At 67.5% G+C, this 18,863-nt stretch overlaps 4 non-coding genes across 4 annotated transcripts; all 4 read left to right on the top strand.

Moving 5' to 3' along the window:
• Positions 1-3,754: 3,754 nt before the first annotated feature.
• Positions 3,755-3,873, top strand: LOC138919151 (5S ribosomal RNA). Its single transcript, XR_011429112.1, has one exon. It is a non-coding gene; the product is annotated as a 5S ribosomal RNA (ribosomal RNA).
• Positions 3,874-7,776: 3,903 nt separating this feature from the next.
• On the top strand, positions 7,777-7,894 carry LOC138919263 (5S ribosomal RNA). Its single transcript, XR_011429294.1, has one exon. It is a non-coding gene; the product is annotated as a 5S ribosomal RNA (ribosomal RNA).
• Positions 7,895-11,807: 3,913 nt separating this feature from the next.
• On the top strand, positions 11,808-11,927 carry LOC138919248 (5S ribosomal RNA). Its single transcript, XR_011429263.1, has one exon. It is a non-coding gene; the product is annotated as a 5S ribosomal RNA (ribosomal RNA).
• A 3,919-nt stretch (positions 11,928-15,846) lies between these two features.
• On the top strand, positions 15,847-15,965 carry LOC138919155 (5S ribosomal RNA). The gene has a single exon (XR_011429117.1). It is a non-coding gene; the product is annotated as a 5S ribosomal RNA (ribosomal RNA).
• The last annotated feature ends 2,898 nt before the right edge of the window (positions 15,966-18,863 follow it).

Genomic DNA, 18,863 nt, shown 5'->3' on the forward strand with positions numbered 1-18,863 from the left:
CCGCCGCCGCCGCCGCCGCCACGCCGCCCAGCCCTTCCACCTCGCGGCCCCACGGGAACCCAGGGCCAACCGGGGCCGGCCCCGCGTGGCCGTGCCCCCGACGCCGCCCTCGTCCGGCGGGCTCCCTCTGTCCTCGGCGGCCTCTTCCCACCCGCCAGGCTCCTGAGAGACCCACAGCGGTCCACTCGGCCAGCGCGGCACCCAAGCAGTTGGTCGAGTCGTGGTGTGGAGTGGGGGCGGATCCCGCTCCGGGCTGCGGAGGCCCGGACAGCTTCAGCAAGCTGCCAGCAGCCTCCGTCTTCCAGAGCCCATCTAGGAAAGACCCCGGGTCAGGAGCCTCTCCAAGCAGCACCTACAGAAGGACGGGGCCCACTGGGCTCGAGAGGAGCCTTCGGGCCTGGCCATCCATCCCAAGCGGGACGGCTTCTGGATTTTCTGATGCCTGCGCCGTGTGTCAGCTTCTCCAAGTCGGTACCTGGCTGTCCTTGATACCGTCGTTCGCGAGAAACCCTCGTTTCCGCACCGGAGTTGGTACGGGTCCTTTTGTGTTGTCTTTCCTTAAGACGTCCCCTTCCCCCAAGTGTCTAAGTTTCAAGCGCCTCCCCCCGCTCCCCGGCTGGGAGTACGCTCCGTCTCCGTCTTCGCTTTTGTCTTTTGGGGGGGGGGGGGTCCTGCCTTCTCGTTTGAAAGGTCGGTGTCTGGCTCCTCGTGGATCCCTTGCATCCCGTTTTGATTCTAGACAGACTGGAGTGGGAAGGAATTAGAATCTTGCTTCGTTGGCCCAGGGTTTTGGTGTCCCCTCACTCAGGTGCCTCACTCTGTCCTGCCCCCTCCTGGCCTCTGTCTGCCAGAGGGAGTGGAGCCGAGTCCCCGAAGGACATTTCCGTCCTCAGCGGCCAGCCCTTCCTGGCTCCTTGGCTTGAGCTTTCATATCGTGCGGCTCGGGCAGCTTTGAGGAAGTCTGCTCTTCCCCTGCCTGTGTCCGCGCAGACTATCGCGGAAAGGGATCCGGGAAAGCGGGAGGAGTTTGCTCCAGGGGAGGAGAGCGGGGATGACAGGGAGGAGGAGAGGGGAGACTTGCCTCAGATCGCACGGACTTTTACATTTTCAAAGGGGGGAATTCATCCAGGTAAGCCGTCTCTTCCCCCACCGCAGACAGAAAGCAATAGTTGCTCGCTGTGGAGAAGCTGGGACATGCGGGCAGAGCAGGAAGAGAAGGACCTCAGCCTCATCACTCTCACCGTTCAGCAATCATCCTGGGAGCGAATATCCTCGTGTTTCCCTTTTCCCCGTGGGCCCCACTTTCCCTGCCAGAGCAGACCCAGGGGCACCTGTGGCCTGCTTCCTGCGCTTGCCCGGGATGGCGGGGTGGCGGGGCGGGGCGGGCCGCGCGTCGCTCCCTGCAGGGTAGCGCCCTGGGTGGTTCTGGTTCCGACGGCTCCCCCAATCTGACTCCCGATGAGCGTGTTCTGCTGGGAGAACTGGGGCTGTGTCTCCGTAAGTTTCCCGGAGTGCGGGCCCGGAGGCTTGGTCTCAAACGAAGGCTCGGCCTTAAGGGCCGCCGTTCCTGCGAGGGACTCGCCCTCCCCCTGAGCGGCAGTTGCCTCATCTGGTTGGAAAGGGGGGTCCTGTTAGTGCCTCGTCGGTGGCGTTGTTGCGAGCGCGGAAGCGGGGCACGGAGCACACCGCTCAGCACGGAGCGCGGCACTGGTTGGTGCGCGCTCATCGTCTGCCGTCCTTCCCTGTGAGCATAGTGCTTTCCGCCGACATTCGCCCGGCACCTGCGGGCCGCGTGCCTGCTTGGGGCCGGACCCAGCAGCCGAGACGCAGGTGCCAAAATCTCTGCCTTTGGGGAGTTCGCCGCCTCGTGCCTGGGACGGGAGGACCGACGGCAGACCAACACGTCCCGACGAGAGGGCGGCGTCCCCGACGACGGGACGCGGTGCCGTGGGAAATGGAGAGCCTGGCACAGCCGAGGTCCTGGTCAGACATGCGTTGACCTGGCGTCGCTCTCTTTCCCCCAGCCCGCCCCCGCCCCCACCCCGGCCCCGGCCCTTTCTCTCCCTCGCGTCCCGAGGTCCCCTTTCCAACGGGATCCAGGCGCCCACAGGGCCCAAACTCTTGAGATGGGCAGTGCAGACATCGTGCACTGGATCCCGGAGTGGAACGACGGGAGAGGGCTGCGGCCCAGAACCTGAAGCCCAGAGGTCTCGGGACGGGGATACCGGTGACGTCGGGAGGCACCAGCAGGTGTTCCGACGTCGTTTCCCCTCCCGTAATCACACCGTGGCGCTCATCCGTCCATCCTCGGCATTAGCCATCTTGGTAAAACTAAGGAGACTTAACGGGTGAGCTAACCTGTGGGAGACCCTGGGTAATGTCCCCTACCTGCGCTCGAGCAGACTGTGGACGCTGTGGTCGTCGGGGAGGGGGGTTCTGTACGTCTGGTAGATTGCGTTGGTTTCTCGAGGCGAAGTTCTCCGTGTCCTGACTTTTCTGGCTGCTCGTTCTGTCAACTCAGGAAGTCCCGGGGGCGCCCCGCAGAAAAGGAGAAAGAGCCAGAACGAAGGCGAAGAAGGAAAGAAACACACAAACACGCACGCGCACACAAACGCGCACACACAGAGCGAGAGCGAGAGCGAGAGCGAGAGCGAGAACGAGCCCGAGCCCGGCTGCCTGTCCGTGGCTCCTGGGCGTCCGGGTCGCGGGGCAGGGATCCCCAGGGGCTGCACTCCTGAGACCCTGTCTGCACGTCCCAGGGCCCCAGGGGTGATCGCCAGCCCCAGGGCCCCCGCCTCCTTGCCCGGGCCCAGCTCAAGCACCACCGCCCTCCTGTGGGGAAGCTGCCTCTTGGGCAGGGCCTCTCTGTGTCAGCGTGAGCGTCATGTGTCTGTCCCGGGGTGTCTGTCCGGGTCCGTGTCTCGGATCACCTCTCAATCTCTCTGTCTCTGCCTCTGTCTCTGTCTCTGTCTCTGTGTCTCTCAGGTCGGTCAGTCAGGAGCTGTCCAGGGTGGCCGCGGGGCCTGGGGTTGAGGGGCGCGGTCGGGTCCCGTGGGCGGGGCGCGGGGCGGGGCGGGGAAGGGTGGCCCGCCCTGGTCTCCCCGCGCCCCGCCGCCGCCCGGAGGAGCTTTCCGGTGATGCCCTCTGGTCGCGCCGGTGGCTCCAGCTGGATTTGGGCAAGTTGGGGCCGGGCCGGAGCGGCGGCCGCCGGGGGTTGTTGGGCCCGGGTTCGTTGGGGAGGCGCCTCGGGCCGGAGGGCCTCGCCGGCCGGGGCCCCGACGCGCTGACGCCGACGCGCCGACGCGCCCGACGCCCCGGGCCACCTGTCCCCGAGCAGAGCAGCCGGATGTCCTGCGACCCGTCGCCGGGATGCGGGCGGACAGGAGGCCTGGAGCGTCCGGGGCCGGCTTGGAGAGCGCCTAGACTTGCGCCCCGCCCGCCCACAGTCCCCGGGGTGCCCGAGGCCTCCCGCGCCCTGGCGGGCGGCAGGGCAGGGCAGGGCAGGGCAGGGCAGGGCAGGGCAGGGTTTGGCTGGCCGCGGCGGCGGCGGCGGCGGCGGCGGCGGCGGCGGCGGGAGGCAGTGGCAGGCAGGCGGCAGGCGGCGGAGCGCGGGGCGCAGGGGACGCGGGCGGCCGGTGCGTCACAGGGGCTCGGGCGCGCGCGTCACAGACGCCAGGCGACGGCGCGTCACAGGGGCCGGGCGACAGCGCGCGCGCGCGCCGGGCTTCTTAGGGGCGCCGGCGGCAGCCTCAGCGTCTGCGGCCATACCACCCTGAACGCGCCCGATCTCGTCTGATCTCGGAAGCTAAGCAGGGTCGGGCCTGGTTAGTACTTGGATGGGAGACCGCCTGGGAATACCGGGTGCTGTAGGCCCCCGCACTCCCGCCACTCCCTCTCCTTTTGCGCCCCCAACGGCCCCAGCGCCGCTCCCCTCCACGCTCCTCCCGCCCCTCCTCCCTCCTCACCGGTCGCCCCATCGCCCCGCCACGCCCCACCGCTGTCCAGCCGCGCGAGTGCCCCGCGGCCGCGGCCACCGCCGCCGCCGCCGCGCGCTGCGCACTTGGCCCTTCCACCTCGCGGCCCCACGGGAACCCAGGGCCAACCGGGGCCGGCCCGCGTGGCCGTGCCCCGACGCCGCCCTCGTCCGGCGGGCTCCCTCTGTCCTCGGCGGCCTCTTCCCACCCCGCCAGGCTCTGAGAGACCCTAGCGGTCCCTCGGCCGCGCGGCACCCAAGCAGTTGGTCGAGTCGTGGTGTGCGATGGAACGGATCCCGCTCCGGGCTGCGGAGGCCCGGACAGCTTCAGCAAGCTGCCAGCAGCCCTCCGTCTTCCAGAGGCCCATCTAGGAAAGACCCGGGTCAGGCCTCTCCAAACAGCACCTACAGAAGGACGGGGCCCACTGGGCTCGAGAGGAGCCTTCCGGGCCTGTGCATCCATCCCAAGCAGGACGGCTTCTGGATTTTCTGATGCCTGCGCCGTGTGTCAGCTTCTCCAAGTCGGTACCTGGCTGTCCTTGATACCGTCGTTCGCGAAAACCCTCGTTTCCGCACCGGAGTTGGTACGGGTCCTTTTGTGTTGTCTTTCCTTAAAGACGTCCCCTTCCAAGTGTCTAAGTTTCAAGCGCCTCCCCGCTCCCCGGCTGGGATGCAACTCCCGTCTCCGTCTTCGCTTTTTTTGTCTTTTTTTTGGGGGGGGGGGGGGTCCTGCCTTCGTTTGAAGATGGGTGTCTGGCTCCTCGTGGATCCCTTGCATCCCGTTTTGATTCTGAACAGACTGGATGGAAGGATTAGGAATCACTGCGCTGGCCCAGGGTTTTGGTGTCCCCTCACTCAGGTGCCTCACTCTGTCCTGCCCCCTCCTGGCCTCTGTCTGCCAGAGGGAGTGGACGAGTCCCCGAAGGGACATTTCCGTCCTCAGCGGCCAGCCAGCTTCCTGGCTCCTTGGCTTGAGCTTTCATATCGTGCGGCTCGGGCAGCTTTGAAAGTCTGCTCACTTCCCTGCCTGTGTCCGCACCAGACTATCGCGGAAAGGGGATCCGGGAAACGGGAGGGGAGTTTGCTCCAGGGGAGGGAGAGCGGGGATGACAGGGAGGAGGAGAGGGGAGACTTGCCTCAGATCGCACGGACTTTTACATTTTCAAGGGGAGTGTCAGGTAAGCCGTCTCTTCCCCACCGCAGACAGAAAGCAATAGTTGCTCGCTGTGGAGAAGCTGGGACATGCGGGCAGAGCAGGAGAGAGGACCTCAACCTCCATCCTCTCACCGTTCAGCAATCATCCTGGGAGCGAATATCCTCGTGTTTCCCTTTTCCCGTGGGCCCCACTTTCCCTGCCAGAGCAGACCCAGGGCACCTGTGGCCTGCTTCCTGCCCGGGATGGCGGGGTGGCGGGGCGGGCGGGCCGCGGCGCTCCCTGCAGGGTAGCGCCCTGGGTGGTTCTGGTTCCGACGGCTCCCCCAATCTGACCTCCGATGAGCGTGTTCTGCTGGGAGAACTGGGGCTGTGTCTCCGTAAGTTTCCCGGAGTGCGGCCCCGGAGGGCTTGGTCTCAAACGAAGGCTCGGCAGCAAGGGCCGCCGTTCCTGCGAGGGACTCGCCCTCCCTGGCCGGCAGTTGCCTCATCTGGTTGGAAAGGGGGTCCTGTTGAGTGCCTCGTCGGTGGCGTTGTTGCGAGCGCGGAAGCGGGAGCACGGAGGCACCGCTCCCGCGGGCGCGGCACTGGTTGGTGCGCGCTCATCGTCTGCCGTCCTTCCCTGTGAGCATAGTGCTTTCCTCGACATTCGCCCGGCACCTGCGGGCCGCGTGCCCTGCTTGGGGCCGGACCCAGCAGCCGAGGACGCAGGTGCCAAAATCTCTGCCTTTGGGGAGTTCGCCGCCTCGTGCCTGGGACGGGGAGAGGACCGACGGCAGACCAACACGTCCCGAGCGAGAGGCGGCGTCCCCCGACGACGGGACGCGGTGCCGTGGGGAAATGGAGAGCCTGGCACAGCCGAGGTCCTGGTCAGACATGCGTTGATGGCGTCGCTCTCTTTCCCCCAGCCCGCCCCCGCCCCCCACCCCGGCCCCCCGGCCCTTTCCTCTCCCTCGCGTCCCGAGGTCCCCTTTCAACGGGATCAAAGAACGCCCACAGGGCCCAAACTCTTGAGATGGGCAGTGCAGACATCGTGCACTGGATCCCGGGTGTGGACGACGGGAGAGGGCTGCGGCCCAGAACCCTGAAGCCCAGAGGTCTCGGGACGGGGATACCGATGACGTCGGGAGGCACCAACGGGTGTTCCGACGTGCGTTTCCCTCCCCGTAATCACACCGTGGCGCTCATCCGTCCATCCTCGACGTGCTAGCCATCTTGGTAAAACTAAGGAGACTTAACGGGTGAGCTAACCTGTGGGAGACCCTGGGTAATGTCCCTACCTGCGCTCGAGCAGACTGTGGACGCTGTGGTCGTCGGGGAGGGGGTTCTGTACGTCTGGTAGATTGCGTTGGTTTCTCGGGCGAAGTTCTCCGTGTCCTGACTTTTCTGGCTGCTGCGTTCTGTCAACTCAGGAAGTCCGGGGCGCCCCGCAGAAAGAGGAAAGAGCCAGACGAAGGCGAAGAGAGAAGGAAAGAGAAACACACAAACACGCACGCGCACACAAAAACGCACACACAGAGCGAGAGCGAGAGCGAGAGCGGGCGAGCGAGCCGAGCCCGGCTGCCTGTCCGTGGCTCCTGGGCGTCCGGGTCGCGGGACAGGGTCCCAGGAGCGCTGCACTCCTGAGACCCTGTCTGCACGTCCCAGGGCCCCAGGGGTGATCGCCAGCCCCAGGGCCCCCGCCTCCTTGCCCGGGCCCAGCTCAAGCACCACCGCCCTCCTGTGGGGAAGCTGCCTCTTGGGCAGGGCCTCTCTGTGTCAGCGTGAGCGTCTGTGTGTCTGTCCCGAAGTCTGTCTGGGTCCGTGTCTCGGATCCTCTCAATCTCTCTGTCTCTGCCTCTGTCTCTGTCTCTGTCTCTGTGTCTCTCAGGTCGGTCAGTCGGGAGCTGTCCAGGGTGGCCGCGGGGCCTGGGGTTGAGGGCGCGGTCCGGGTCCCGTGGGCGGGGCGCGGGGCGGGGCGGGGGAAGGGTGGCCCGCCCTGGTCTCCCCGCGCCCCGCCGCCCGCCCCGAGAGGGTTTCCGGTGATGCCCTCTGGTCGCGCCGGTGGCTCCAGCTGGATTTGGGCAAGTTGGGGCCGGGCCGGAGCGGCCGCCGGGGGTTGTTGGGCCCGGGTTCTGCGTTTGGGAGGCGCCTCGGGCCGGAGGGGGCCTCGCCGGCCCGGGGCCCCGACGCGCTGACGCGCCGACGCGCCGACGCGCCCGACGCCCCGGGCCACCTGTCCCCGAGCAGAGCAGCCGGATGTCCTGCGACCCGTCGCCGGGATGCGGGCGGACAGGAGGCCTGGAGCGTCCGGGGCCGGCTTGGGAGAGCGCCTAGACTTGCGCCCCGCCCGCCCACAGTCCCCGGGGTGCCCGAGGCCTCCCGCGCCCTGGGCGGGCGGCGGGGCAGGGCAGGGCGGGGCGGGGCAGGGCAGGGCGGGGCAGGGTTTGGCTGGCCGCGGCGGCGGCGGCGGCGGCGGCGGCGGCGGCGGGAGGCAGTGGCAGGCGGGCGGCAGGCGGCGGAGCGCGGGGCGCGGGGGACGCGGGCGGCCGGTGCGCGTCACAGGGGCTCGGGCGCGCGTCACAGACGCCAGGCGACGGCGCGTCACAGGGGCCAGGCGACAGCGCGCGCGCGCGCGAGGCTTCTTAGGGGCGCCGGCGGCAGCCGCCAGCGTCTACGGCCATACCACCTAGACGCGCCCGATCTCGTCTGATCTCGGAAGCTAAGCAGGGTCGGGCCTGGTTAGTACTTGGATGGGAGACCGCCTGGGAATACCGGGTGCTGTAGGCTTTTTTGCCTCCCACCCAGCCTCCCTCTCCTTTTGCGCCCCCCCCCGCCCCCGGCCCTAGAGCCGCTCCCTCACGCTCACTCCGCCCCTCCTCCCTCCCTCACCGGTCCGCCCCATCGCCCCGCCACGCCCCCACCGCTGTCCAGCCGCGCGGGTGCCCCCGCGGCCGCGGCCACCGCCGCCGCCGCCGCCGCCGCCGCCCAGCCCTTCCACCTCGCGGCCCCGCGGGGACAGGGCCAACGGGGCCCGGCCCGCGTGGCCGTGCCCCCGACGCCGCCCTCGTCCGAAGCGGGCTCCCTCTGTCCTCGGCGGCCTCTTCCCACCCGCCAGGCTCCTGAGAGACCCTAGCGGTCCACTCGGCCGGCGCGGCACCCAAGCAGTTGGTCGAGTCGTGGTGTGCGATGGAGCGGATCCCGCTCCGGGCTGCGGAGGCCCGGACAGCTTCAGCAAGCTGCCAGCAGCCCCTCCGTCTTCCAGAGCCCATCTAGGAAAGACCCGGGTCAGGCCTCTCCAAACAGCACCTACAGAAGGACGGGGCCCACTGGGCTCGAGAGGAGCCTTCCGGGCCTGGCCATCCATCCCAGCGGGTGTCTTCTGGATTTTCTGATGCCTGCGCCGTGTGTCAGCTTCTCCAAGTCGGTACCTGGCTGTCCTTGATACCGTCGTTCGCGAGAAACCCTCGTTTCCGCACCGGAGTTGGTACGGGTCCTTTTGTGTTGTCTTTCCTTAAGACGTCCCCTTCCCCAAGTGTCTAAGTTTCAAGCGCCTCCCCCCGCTCCCCGGCTGGGATACAGCTCCGTCTCCCGTCTTCGCTTTTGTCTTTTGGGGGGGGGGGGGTCCTGCCTTCGTTTGAAAGGTCGGTGTCTGGCTCCTCGTGGATCCCTTGCATCCGTTTTGATTCTGAACAGACTGGATGGAAGGATTAGGAATCTTGCTTCGTTGGCTTGGGGTTTTGGTGTCCCTCACTCAGGTGCCTCACTCTGTCCTGCCCCCCTCCTGGCCTCTGTCTACCAGAGAGTGGACGAGTCCCCCGAGAGGACATTTCCGTCCTCAGCGGCCAGCCCTTCCCTGGCTCCTTGGCTTGAGCTTTCATATCGTGCGGCTCGGGCAGCTTTGAAAGTCTGCTCTTCCCTGCCTGTGTCCGCGCAGACTATCGCGGAAAGGGGATCCGGGAAAGCGGGAGGAGTGCTCAGGGGAGGAGAGCGGGGATGACAGGGAGGAGGAGAGGGAGACTTGCCTCCGGTACGCACGGACTTTTACATTTTCAAGGGGAATTCATCAAGGTAAGCCGTCTCTTCCCCACCGCAGACAGAAAGCAATAGTTGCTCGCTGTGGAGAAGCTGGGACATGCGGGCAGAGCAGGAAAGAGAGGACCTCAACCTCCATCCTCTCACCGTTCAGCAATCATCCTGGGAGCGAATATCCTCGTGTTTCCCTTTTCCCGTGGGCCCCACTTTCCCTGCCAGAGCAGACCCAGGGCACCTGGCCTGCTTCCTGCTTGCCCGGGATGGCGGGGTGGCGGGGCGGGGCGGAGCCGCGCGTCGCTCCCTGGGGTAGCGCCCTGGGTGGTTCTAGTTCCGACGGCTCCCCCAATCTGACCTCCGATGAACGTATTTCTGCTGGGAGAACTGGGGCTGTGTCTCCGTAAGTTTCCCGGAGTGCGGCCCGGAGGCTTGGTCTCAAACGAAGGCTCGGCAGCAAGGGCCGCCGTTCCTGCGAGGGACTCGCCTCCCTGGCCGGCAGTTGCCTCATCTGGTTGGAAAGGGGTCCTGTTGGGCCTCGTCGGTGGCGTGTTGCGAGCGCGGAGCGAGGCACGGAACGCTCAGCACGGAGCGCGGCACTGGTTGGTGCGCGCTCATCGTCTACCGTCCTTCCCTGTGAGCATAGTGCTTTCCGCCGGCAGTCGCCGGCACCTGCGGGCCGCGTGCCTGCTTGGGGCCGGACAGCAGCCGAGGACGCAGGTGCCAAAATCTCTGCCTTTGGGGGAGTTCGCCGCCTCGTGCCTGGGACGGGAGGACCGGCCGGCAGACCAACACGTCCCGACGAGAGGCGGCGTCCCCGACCGACGGGACGGGGTGCCGTGGGGAAATGGAGAGCCTGGCACAGCCGAGTCCTGGTCAGACATGCGTTGATGGCGTCGCTCTCTTTCCCCAACCCGCCCCCGCCCCCACCCCGGCCCCCCGGCCCTTTCCTCTCCCTCGCGTCCCGAGTCCCCTTTCAACGGGATCCAAGAACGCCCACAGGGCCCAAACTCTTGAGATGGGCAGTGCAGACATCGTGCACTGGATCCCGGGTGGACGACGGGAGAGGGCTGCGGCCCAGAACCTGAAGCCCAGAGGTCTCGGGACGGGGATACCGAGACGAAAGCGTCGGGAGGCACCAACGGGTGTTCCGACGTGCGTTTTCCCTCCCCGTAATCACACCGTGGCGCTCATCCGTCCATCCTCGGCGTGCTAGCCATCTTGGTAAAAAATAAGGAGACTTAACGGGTGAGCTAACCTGTGGGAGACCCTGGGTAATGTCCCTACCTGCGCTCGAGCAGACTGTGGACGCTGTGGTCGTCGGGGAGGGTTCTGTACGTCTGGTAGATTGCGTTGGTTTCTCGGGCGAAGTTCTCCGTGTCCTGACTTTTCTGGCTGCTCGTTCTGTCAACTCAGGAAGTCCGGGGCGCCCCGCAGAAAGAGGAAAAGAGCCAGAACGAAAGGGCGAAAGAGAGAAGGAAAGAGCACACAAACACGCACGCACGCACACAAAAACGCGCGCACACACAGAGCGAGAGCGAGAGAGCGAGAGCGAGAGCGAGAAGCGAGCCGGAGGCCCGGCTGCCTGTCCGTGGCTCCTGGGCGTCCGGGTCGCGGGACAGGGATCCCAGGAGCCCCGCTGCACTCCCTGAGACCCTGTCTGCACGTCCCAGGGCCCCAGGGGTGATCGCCAGCCCCAGGGCCCCCGCCTCCTTGCCCGGGCCCAGCTCCGCTTCCACCGCCCTCCTGTGGGGAAGCTGCCTCTTGGGCAGGGCCTCTCTGTGTCCCCGCGTGAGCGTCTGTGTGTCTGTCCCGGGGTGTCTGTCTGGGTCCGTGTCTCGGATCCTCTCAATCTCTCTGTCTCTGCCTCTGTCTCTGTCTCTGTCTCTGTGTCTCTCAGGTCGGTCAGTCAGGAGCTGTCCAGGGTGGCGCAGGGCCTGGGGTTGAGGGCGCAGTCCCCGGGTCCCGTGGGCGGGGCGCGGGGCGGGGCGGGGAAGGGTGGCCCGCCCTGGTCTCCCCGCGCCCCGCCGCCCGCCCCGGAGGGTTTCCGGTGATGCCCTCTGGTCGCGCCGGTGGCTCCCAGCTGGATTTGGGCAAGTTGGGGCCGGGCCGGAGCCCGGCGGCCGCCGAGGGTTGTTGGGCCCGGGTTCGTTGGGAGGCGCCTCGGGCCGGAGGGGCCTCGCCGGCCCGGGGCTGACGCGCTGACGCGCCGACGCGCCGACGCGCCCGACGCCCCGGGCACCTGTCCCCGAGCAGAGCAGCCGGATGTCCTGCGACCCGTCGCCGGGATGCGGGCGGACGGGAGGCCTGGAGCGTCCGGGGCCGGCTTGGGAGAGCGCCTAGACTTGCGCCCGCGCCCACAGTCCCCGGGGTGCCCGAGGCCTCCCGCGCCTGGGCGGGCGGCGGGGCGGGGCGGGGCGGGGCAGGGCGGGGCGGGGCGGGGTTTGGCTGGCCGCGGCGGCGGCGGCGGCGGCGGCGGCGGCGGCCGGGGCGGGCGGCAGGCAGGCGGCAGGCGGCCGGAGCGCGGGGCGCGGGGGACGCGGGCGGCCGGTGCGCGTCACGGGGGCTCAGGCGCGCGCGTCACAGACGCCGGGCGACGGCGCGTCACAGGGGCCGAGGCGACAGCGCGCGCGCGCGCGAGGCTTCTTAGGGGCGCCGGCGGCGACCCGCCAGCGTCTACGGCCATACCACCTGTGAACGCACCCGATCTCGTCTGATCTCGGAAGCTAAGCAGGGTCGGGCCTGGTTAGTACTTGGATGGGAGACCGCCTGGGAATACCGGGTGCTGTAGGCTTTTTGCCTCCCGCCGCCTCCCTCTCCTTTTGCGCCCCCAACGGCCCCAGCGCCGCTCCTCACGCTCACTCCCGCCCCTCCCTCCCTCCTCACCGGTCGCCCCATCGCCCCGCCACGCCCCCACCGCTGTCCAGCCGCGCGAGTGCCCCGCGGCCGCGGCCACCGCCGCCGCCGCCGCCGCCGCCGCCGCCCAGCCCTTCCACCTCGCGGCCCCACGGGAACCCAGGGCCAACCGGGGCCGGCCCCGCGTGGCCGTGCCCCCGACGCCGCCCTCGTCCGGCGGGCTCCCTGTCCTCGGCCGGCCTCTTTCCCACCCCGCCAGGCTCCTGAGAGACCCTAGCGGTCCACTCGGCCGGCGCGGCACCCAAGCAGTTGGTCGAGTCGTGGTGTGCGATGGAACGGATCGCTCCGGGCTGCGGAGGCCGGACAGCTTCAGCAAGCTGCCAGCAGCCCACTCCGTCTTCCAGAGCCCATCTAGGAAAGACCCCGGGTCCAGGCCTCTCCAAACAGCACCTACAGAGGACGGGGCCCACTGGGCTGAGAGGAGGCCTTCCGGGCCTGGCCATCCATCCCAAGCGGGACGGCTTCTGGATTTTCTGATGCCTGCGCCGTGTGTCAGCTTCTCCAAGTCGGTACCTGGCTGTCCTTGATACCGTCGTTGCGAAAACCCTCGTTTCCGCACCGGAGTTAGTACGGGTCCTTTTGTGTTGTCTTTCCTTAAAGACGTCCCCTTCCCCAAGTGTCTAAGTTTCAAGCGCCTCCCCCCGCTCCCCGGCTGGGATGCAACTCCGTCTCCGTCTTCGCTTTTGTCTTTTGGGGGGGGGGGGGTCCTGCCTTCGTTTGAAAGGTCGGTGTCTGGCTCCTCGTGGATCCCTTGCATCCGTTTTGATTCTGAACAGACTGGATGGAAGGATTAGGAATCTTGCGCTGGCCCAGGGTTTTGGTGTCCCCTCACTCAGGTGCCTCACTCTGTCCTGCCCCCCTCCTGGCCTCTGTCTGCCAGAGGAGTGGACGAGTCCCCCCGAGAGGACATTTCCGTCCTCGTGACCAGCCCTTCCTGGCTCTGTGGCTTGAGCTTTCATATCGTGCGGCTCGGGCAGCTTTGAAAGTCTGCTCTTCCCCTGCCTGTGTCCGCGCAGACTATCGCGGAAAGGGGATCCGGGAAAGCGGGAGGGAGTTTGCTCCCAGGGGAGGAGAGCGGGGATGACAGGGAGGAGGAGAGGGAGACTTGCCTCAGGTCCTTACGGACTTTTACATTTTCAAGGGAAATTCATCAAGGTAAACCGTCTCTTCCCCACCGCAGACAGAAAGCAATAGTTGCTCGCTGTGGAGAAGCTGGGACATGCGGGCAGAGCAGGAAGAGGACCTCAACCTCCATCCTCTCACCGTTCAGCAATCATCCTGGGAGCGAAGAATATCCTCGTGTTTCCCTTTTCCCGTGGGCCCCACTTTCCCTGCCAGAGCAGACCCCAGGGCACCTGTGGCCTGCTTCCTGCTTGCCCGGGATGGCGGGGTGGCGGGCGGGGCGAGCCGCGCGTCGCTCCCTGCAGGGTAGCGCCCTGGGTGGTTCTGGTTTCGACGCTCCCCCAATCTGACCTCCGATGAACGTGTTCTGCTGGGAGAACTGGGGCTGTGTCTCCGTAAGTTTCCCGGAGTGCGGCCCCGGAGAGCTTGGTCTCAAACGAAGGCTCGGCAGCAAGGGCCGCCGTTCCTGCGAGGACTCGCCCTCCCTGAGCGGCAGTTGCCTCATCTGGTTGGAAAGGGGGTCCTGTTGATTGCCTCGTCGGTGGCGTTGTTGCGAGCGCGGAAGCGGGAGCACGGGCACCGCTCAGCACGGAGCGCGGCACTGGTTGGTGCGCGCTCATCGTCTGCCGTCCTTCCCTGTGAGCATAGTGCTTTCCGCCGACATTCGCCCGGCACCTGCGGGCCGCGTGCCTGCTTGGGGCCGGACCCAGCAGCCGAGGACGCAGGTGCCAAAATCTCTGCCTTTGGGGGAGTTCGCCGCCTCGTGCCTGGGACGGGAGGACCGACGGCAGACCAGCACGTCCCGACGAGAGGCGGCGTCCCCGACGACGGGACGCGGTGCCGTGGGAAATGGAGAGCCTGGCACAGCCGAGGTCCTGGTCAGACATGCGTTGATGGCGGCGTCGCTCTCTTTCCCCCCAACCCGCCCCCCCGCCCCCACCCCGGCCCCCCGGCCCTTTCCTCTCCCTCGCGTCCCGGGGTCCCCTTTCCAACGGGATCAGAACGCCCACAGGGCCCAAACTCTTGAGATGGGCAGTGCAGACATCGTGCACTGGATCCCGGGTGGACGACGGGAGAGGGCTGCGGCCCAGAACCCTGAAGCCCAGAGGTCTCGGGACGGGGATACCGGTGACGTCGGGAGGCACCAACGGGTGTTCCGACGTGCGGAACCCCTCCCCGTAATCACACCGTGGCGCTCATCCGTCCATCCTCGGCGTGCTAGCCATCTTGGTAAAACTAAGGAGACTTAACGGGTGAGCTAACCTGTGGGAGACCCTGGGTAATGTCCCTACCTGCGCTCGAGCAGACTGTGGACGCTGTGGTCGTCGGGGAGGGGGTTCTGTACGTCTGGTAGATTGCGTTGGTTTCTAGTAGAAGTTCTCCGTGTCCTGACTTTTCTGGCTGCCGTTCTGTCAACTCAGGAAGTCCGGGGGCGCCCCGCAGAAAGAGGAAAAAGAGCCAGAACGAAAGGGCGAAGAGAGAAAGAGAAGAAACACACAAACACGCACGCGCACACAAAAACATACACACAGAGAGCGAGAGCGAGAGCGAGAGCGAGAGCGAGAGCGAGAGCGAGCCCGGCTGCCTGTCCGTGGCTCCTGGGCGTCCGGGTCGCAGGACAGGGATCCCCAGGGGCGCTGCACTCCTGAGACCCTGTCTGCACGTCCCAGGGCCCCAGGGGTGATCGCCAGCCCCAGGGCCCCCGCCTCCCTTGCCCGGGCCCAGCTCAAGCACCACCGCCCTCCTGTGGGGAAGCTGCCTCTTGGGCAGGGCCTCTCTGTGTCAGCGTGAGCGTCTCTGTGTGTCTGTCCCCGGGGTGTCTGTCTGGGTCCGTGTCTCGGATCCTCTCAATCTCTCTGTCTCTGCCTCTGTCTCTGTCTCTGTCTCTGTGTCTCTCAGGTCGGTCAGTCAGGAGCTGTCCAGGGTGGCCGCGGGGCCTGGGGTTCGAGGGCGCGGTCCGGGTCCCGTGGGCGGGGCGCAGGGCAGGGCAGGGAAGGGTGGCCCGCCCTGGTCTCCCCGCCGCCCCGCCGCCGCTTGGAGGAGTTTCCGGTGATGCCCTCTGGTCGCGCCGGTGGCTCCCGCTGGATTTGGGCAAGTTGGGGCCGGGCCGGAGCGGCGGCGGCCGCCGGGGGTTGTTGGGCCCGGGTTCGTTGGGAGCGCCTCGGGCCGGAGGGGCCTCGCCGGCCCGGGGCCCCGACGCGCTGACGCGCCGACGCGCCGACGCGCCCGCGCCCCGGGCCACCTGTCCCCGAGCAGAGCAGCCGGATGTCCTGCGACCCGTCGCCGGGATGCGGGCGGACGGGAGGCCTGGAGCGTCCGGGGCCGGCTTGGGAGAGCGCCTAGACTTGCGCCCCGCCCGCCCACAGTCCCCGGGGTGCCCGGGGCCTCCCGCGCCCTGGGCGGGCGGCGGGGCAGGGCGGGGCGGGGCAGGGCAGGGCGGGGCGGGGTTTGGCTGGCCGCGGCGGCGGCGGCGGCGGCGGCGGCGGCGGCGGGAGGCGGTGGCAGGCAGGCGGCAGGCGGCGGAGCGCGGGGCGCAGGGGACGCGGGCGGCCGGTGCGCGTCACAGGGGGCTCGGGCGCGCGCGTCACAGACGCCAGGCGACGGCGCGTCACAGAGGCCAGGCGACAGCGCGCGCGCGCAGGGGGCTTCTTAGGGGCGCCGGCGGCGGCCTCGGCGTCTACGGCCATGCCACCCTGAACGCGCCCGATCTCGTCTGATCTCGGAAGCTAAGCAGGGTCGGGCCTGGTTAGTACTTGGATGGGAGACCGCCTGGGAATACCGGGTGCTGTAGGCTTTTGCCTCCCGCCGCCTCCCTCTCCTTTTGCGCCCCCCAACGGCCCCAGCGCCGCTCCCTCACGCTCCTCCCGCCCCCTCCTCCCTCCTCACCGGTCGCCCCATCGCCCCGCCACGCCCCCACCGCTGTCCAGCCGCGCGAGTGCCCCGCGGCCGCGGCCACCGCCGCCGCGCGCCCGCCTGCTTCGCCCAGCCTTCCCACCTCGCGGCCCCACGGGAACCCAGGGCCAACCGGGGCCGGCCCCGCGTGGCCGTGCCACCCCCGACGCCGCCCTCGTCGGCGGGCTCCCTCTGTCCTCGGCGGCCTCTTCCCACCCGCCAGGCTCCTGAGAGACCTAGCGGTCCACTCGGCCGCGCGGCACCCAAGCAGTTGGTCGAGTCGTGGTGTGCGATGGAACGGATCCCGCTCCCGGGCTGCGGAGGCCCGGACAGCTTCAGCAAGCTGCCAGCAGCCCCTCCGTCTTCCAGGGCCCATCTAGGAAAGACCCCGGGTCAGGCCTCTCCAAACAGCACCTACAGAAGGACGGGGCCCACTGGGCTCGAGAGGAGCCTTCCCGGGCCTGGCCATCCATCCCAAGCGGGACGGCTTCTGGATTTTCTGATGCCTGCGCCGTGTGTCCGGCTTCTCCAAGTCGGTACCTGGCTGTCCTTGATACCGTCGTTCGCGAGAAACCCCTCGTTTCCGCACCGGAGTTGGTACGGGTCCTTTTGTGTTGTCTTTCCTTAAAGACGTCCCCTTCCCCAAGTGTCTAAGTTTCAGCGCCTCCCCCCGCTCCCGGCTGGGATGCAACTCCGTCTCCGTCTTCGCTTTTGTCTTTTGGGGGGGGGGGTCCTGCCTTCGTTTGAAAAGGTCGGTGTCTGGCTCCTCGTGGATCCCTTGCATCCGTTTTGATTCTGAACAGACTGGATGGAAGGGATTAGGAATCTTGCTGCGCTGGCCCAGGGTTTTGGTGTCCCCTCACTCAGGTGCCTCACTCTGTCCTGCCCCCTCTGGCCTCTGTCTGCCAGAGGGTAAGACGGAAGTCCCCCGAAGGGACATTTCCGTCCTCAGCGGCCAGCCCTTCCTGGCTCCTTGGCTTGAGCTTTCATATCGTGCGGCTCGGGCAGCTTTGAGAAGTCTGCTCTTCCCCTGCCTGTGTCCGCGCAGACTATCGAGTGAAGGGGATCGGGAAAGCGGGAGGAGTTTGCTCCAGGGGAGAGAGCGGGGATGACAGGGAGGAGGAGAGGGAGACTTGCCTCAGATCGCACGGACTTTTACATTTTTCAAGGGGGAATTCATCAAGGTAAGCCGTCTCTTCCCCACCGCAGACAGAAAGCAATAATAGTTGCTCGCTGTGGAGAAGCTGGGACATGCGGGCAGAGCAGGAAGAGAGGACCTCAACCTCCATCCTCTCACCCGTTCAGCAATCATCCTGGGAGCGAATATCCTCGTGTTTCCCTTTTCCCGTGGGCCCCACTTTCCCTGCCAGAGCAGACCAGGGCACCTGTGGCCTCGCTTCCTGCTTGCCCGGGATGGCGGGGTGGCGGGGCGGGGCGGGCCGCGTCGCTCCCTGCAGGGTAGCGCCCTGGGTGGTTCTGGTTCCGACGGCTCCCCCAATCTGACCTCCGATGAGCGTGTTCTGCTGGGAGAACTGGAGCTGTGTCTCCGTAAGGGTTTCCCGGAGTGCGGCCCCGGAGGCTTGGTCTCAAACGAAGGCTCGGCAGCAAGGGCCGTTCCTGCGAGGGACTCGCCCTCCCTGAGCAGCCGGTGCCTCATCTGGTTGGAAAGGGGGTCCTGTTAGTGCCTCGTCGGTGGCGTTGTTGCGAGCGCGGAAGCGGGAGCACGGAGTGCCACCGCTCAGCACGGAGCGCGGCACTGGTTGGTGCGCGCTCATCGTCTGCCGTCCTTCCCTGTGAGCATAGTGCTTTCCATGACATTCGCCCGGCACCTGCGGGCTTTGCCGCGTGCCTGCTTGGGGCCGGACCAGCAGCCGAGGACGCAGGGTGCCAAAATCTCTGCCTTTGGGGGAGTTCGCCGCCTCGTGCCTGGGACAGGAGGACCGGCGGCAGACCAACACGTCCCGACGAGAGGCGGCGTCCCCGACGACGGGACGCGGTGCCGTGGGAAATGGAGAGCCTGGCACAGCCGAGGGTCCTGGTCAGACATGCGTTGATGGCGTCGCTCTCTTTCCCCAGCCCGCCCCCGCCCCCACCCCGGCCCCCGGCCCTTTCCTCTCCCTCGCGTCCCGAGGGTCCCCTTTCCAACGGGATCCAAGAACGCCCACAGGGCCCAAACTCTTGAGATGGGCAGTGCAGACATCGTGCACTGGATCCCGGAGGTGGACGACGGGAGAGGGAGCTGCGGCCCAGAACCTGAAGCCCAGAGGTCTCGGGACGGGGATACCGGTGACGTCGGGAGGCACCAACGGGTGTTCCGACGTGCGTTTCCCTCCCCGTAATCACACCAGTGAGCGCTCATCCGTCCATCCTCGGCGTGCTAGCCATCTTGGTAAAACTAAGGAGACTTAACGGGTGAGCTAACCTGTGGGAGACCCTGGGTAATGTCCCTACCTGCGCTCGAGCAGACTGTGGACGCTGTGGTCGTCGGGAGGGGGTTCTGTCGTCTGAGCCGTTGCGTTGGTTTCTCGGGCGAAGTTCTCCGTGTCCTGACTTTTCTGGCTGCTCGTTCTGTCAACTCAGGAAGTCCCGGGGCGCCCCGCAGAAAGAGGAAAAGAGCCAGAACGAAGAGCGAAGAGAGAAGGAAAGAAACACACAAACACGCACGCGCACACAAAAACGCGCACACACAGAGCGAGAGCGAGAGCGAGAGCGAGAGCGAGAGCGAGCCCGAGCCCGGCTGCCTGTCCGTGGCTCCTGGGCGTCCGGGTCGCAGGACAGGGATCCCAGGAGCGCTGCACTC

This window comes from Equus caballus, chromosome 1, assembly GCF_041296265.1.
Source record: "Equus caballus isolate H_3958 breed thoroughbred chromosome 1, TB-T2T, whole genome shotgun sequence".
Classification (NCBI taxonomy): Eukaryota; Metazoa; Chordata; class Mammalia; order Perissodactyla; family Equidae; genus Equus; species Equus caballus.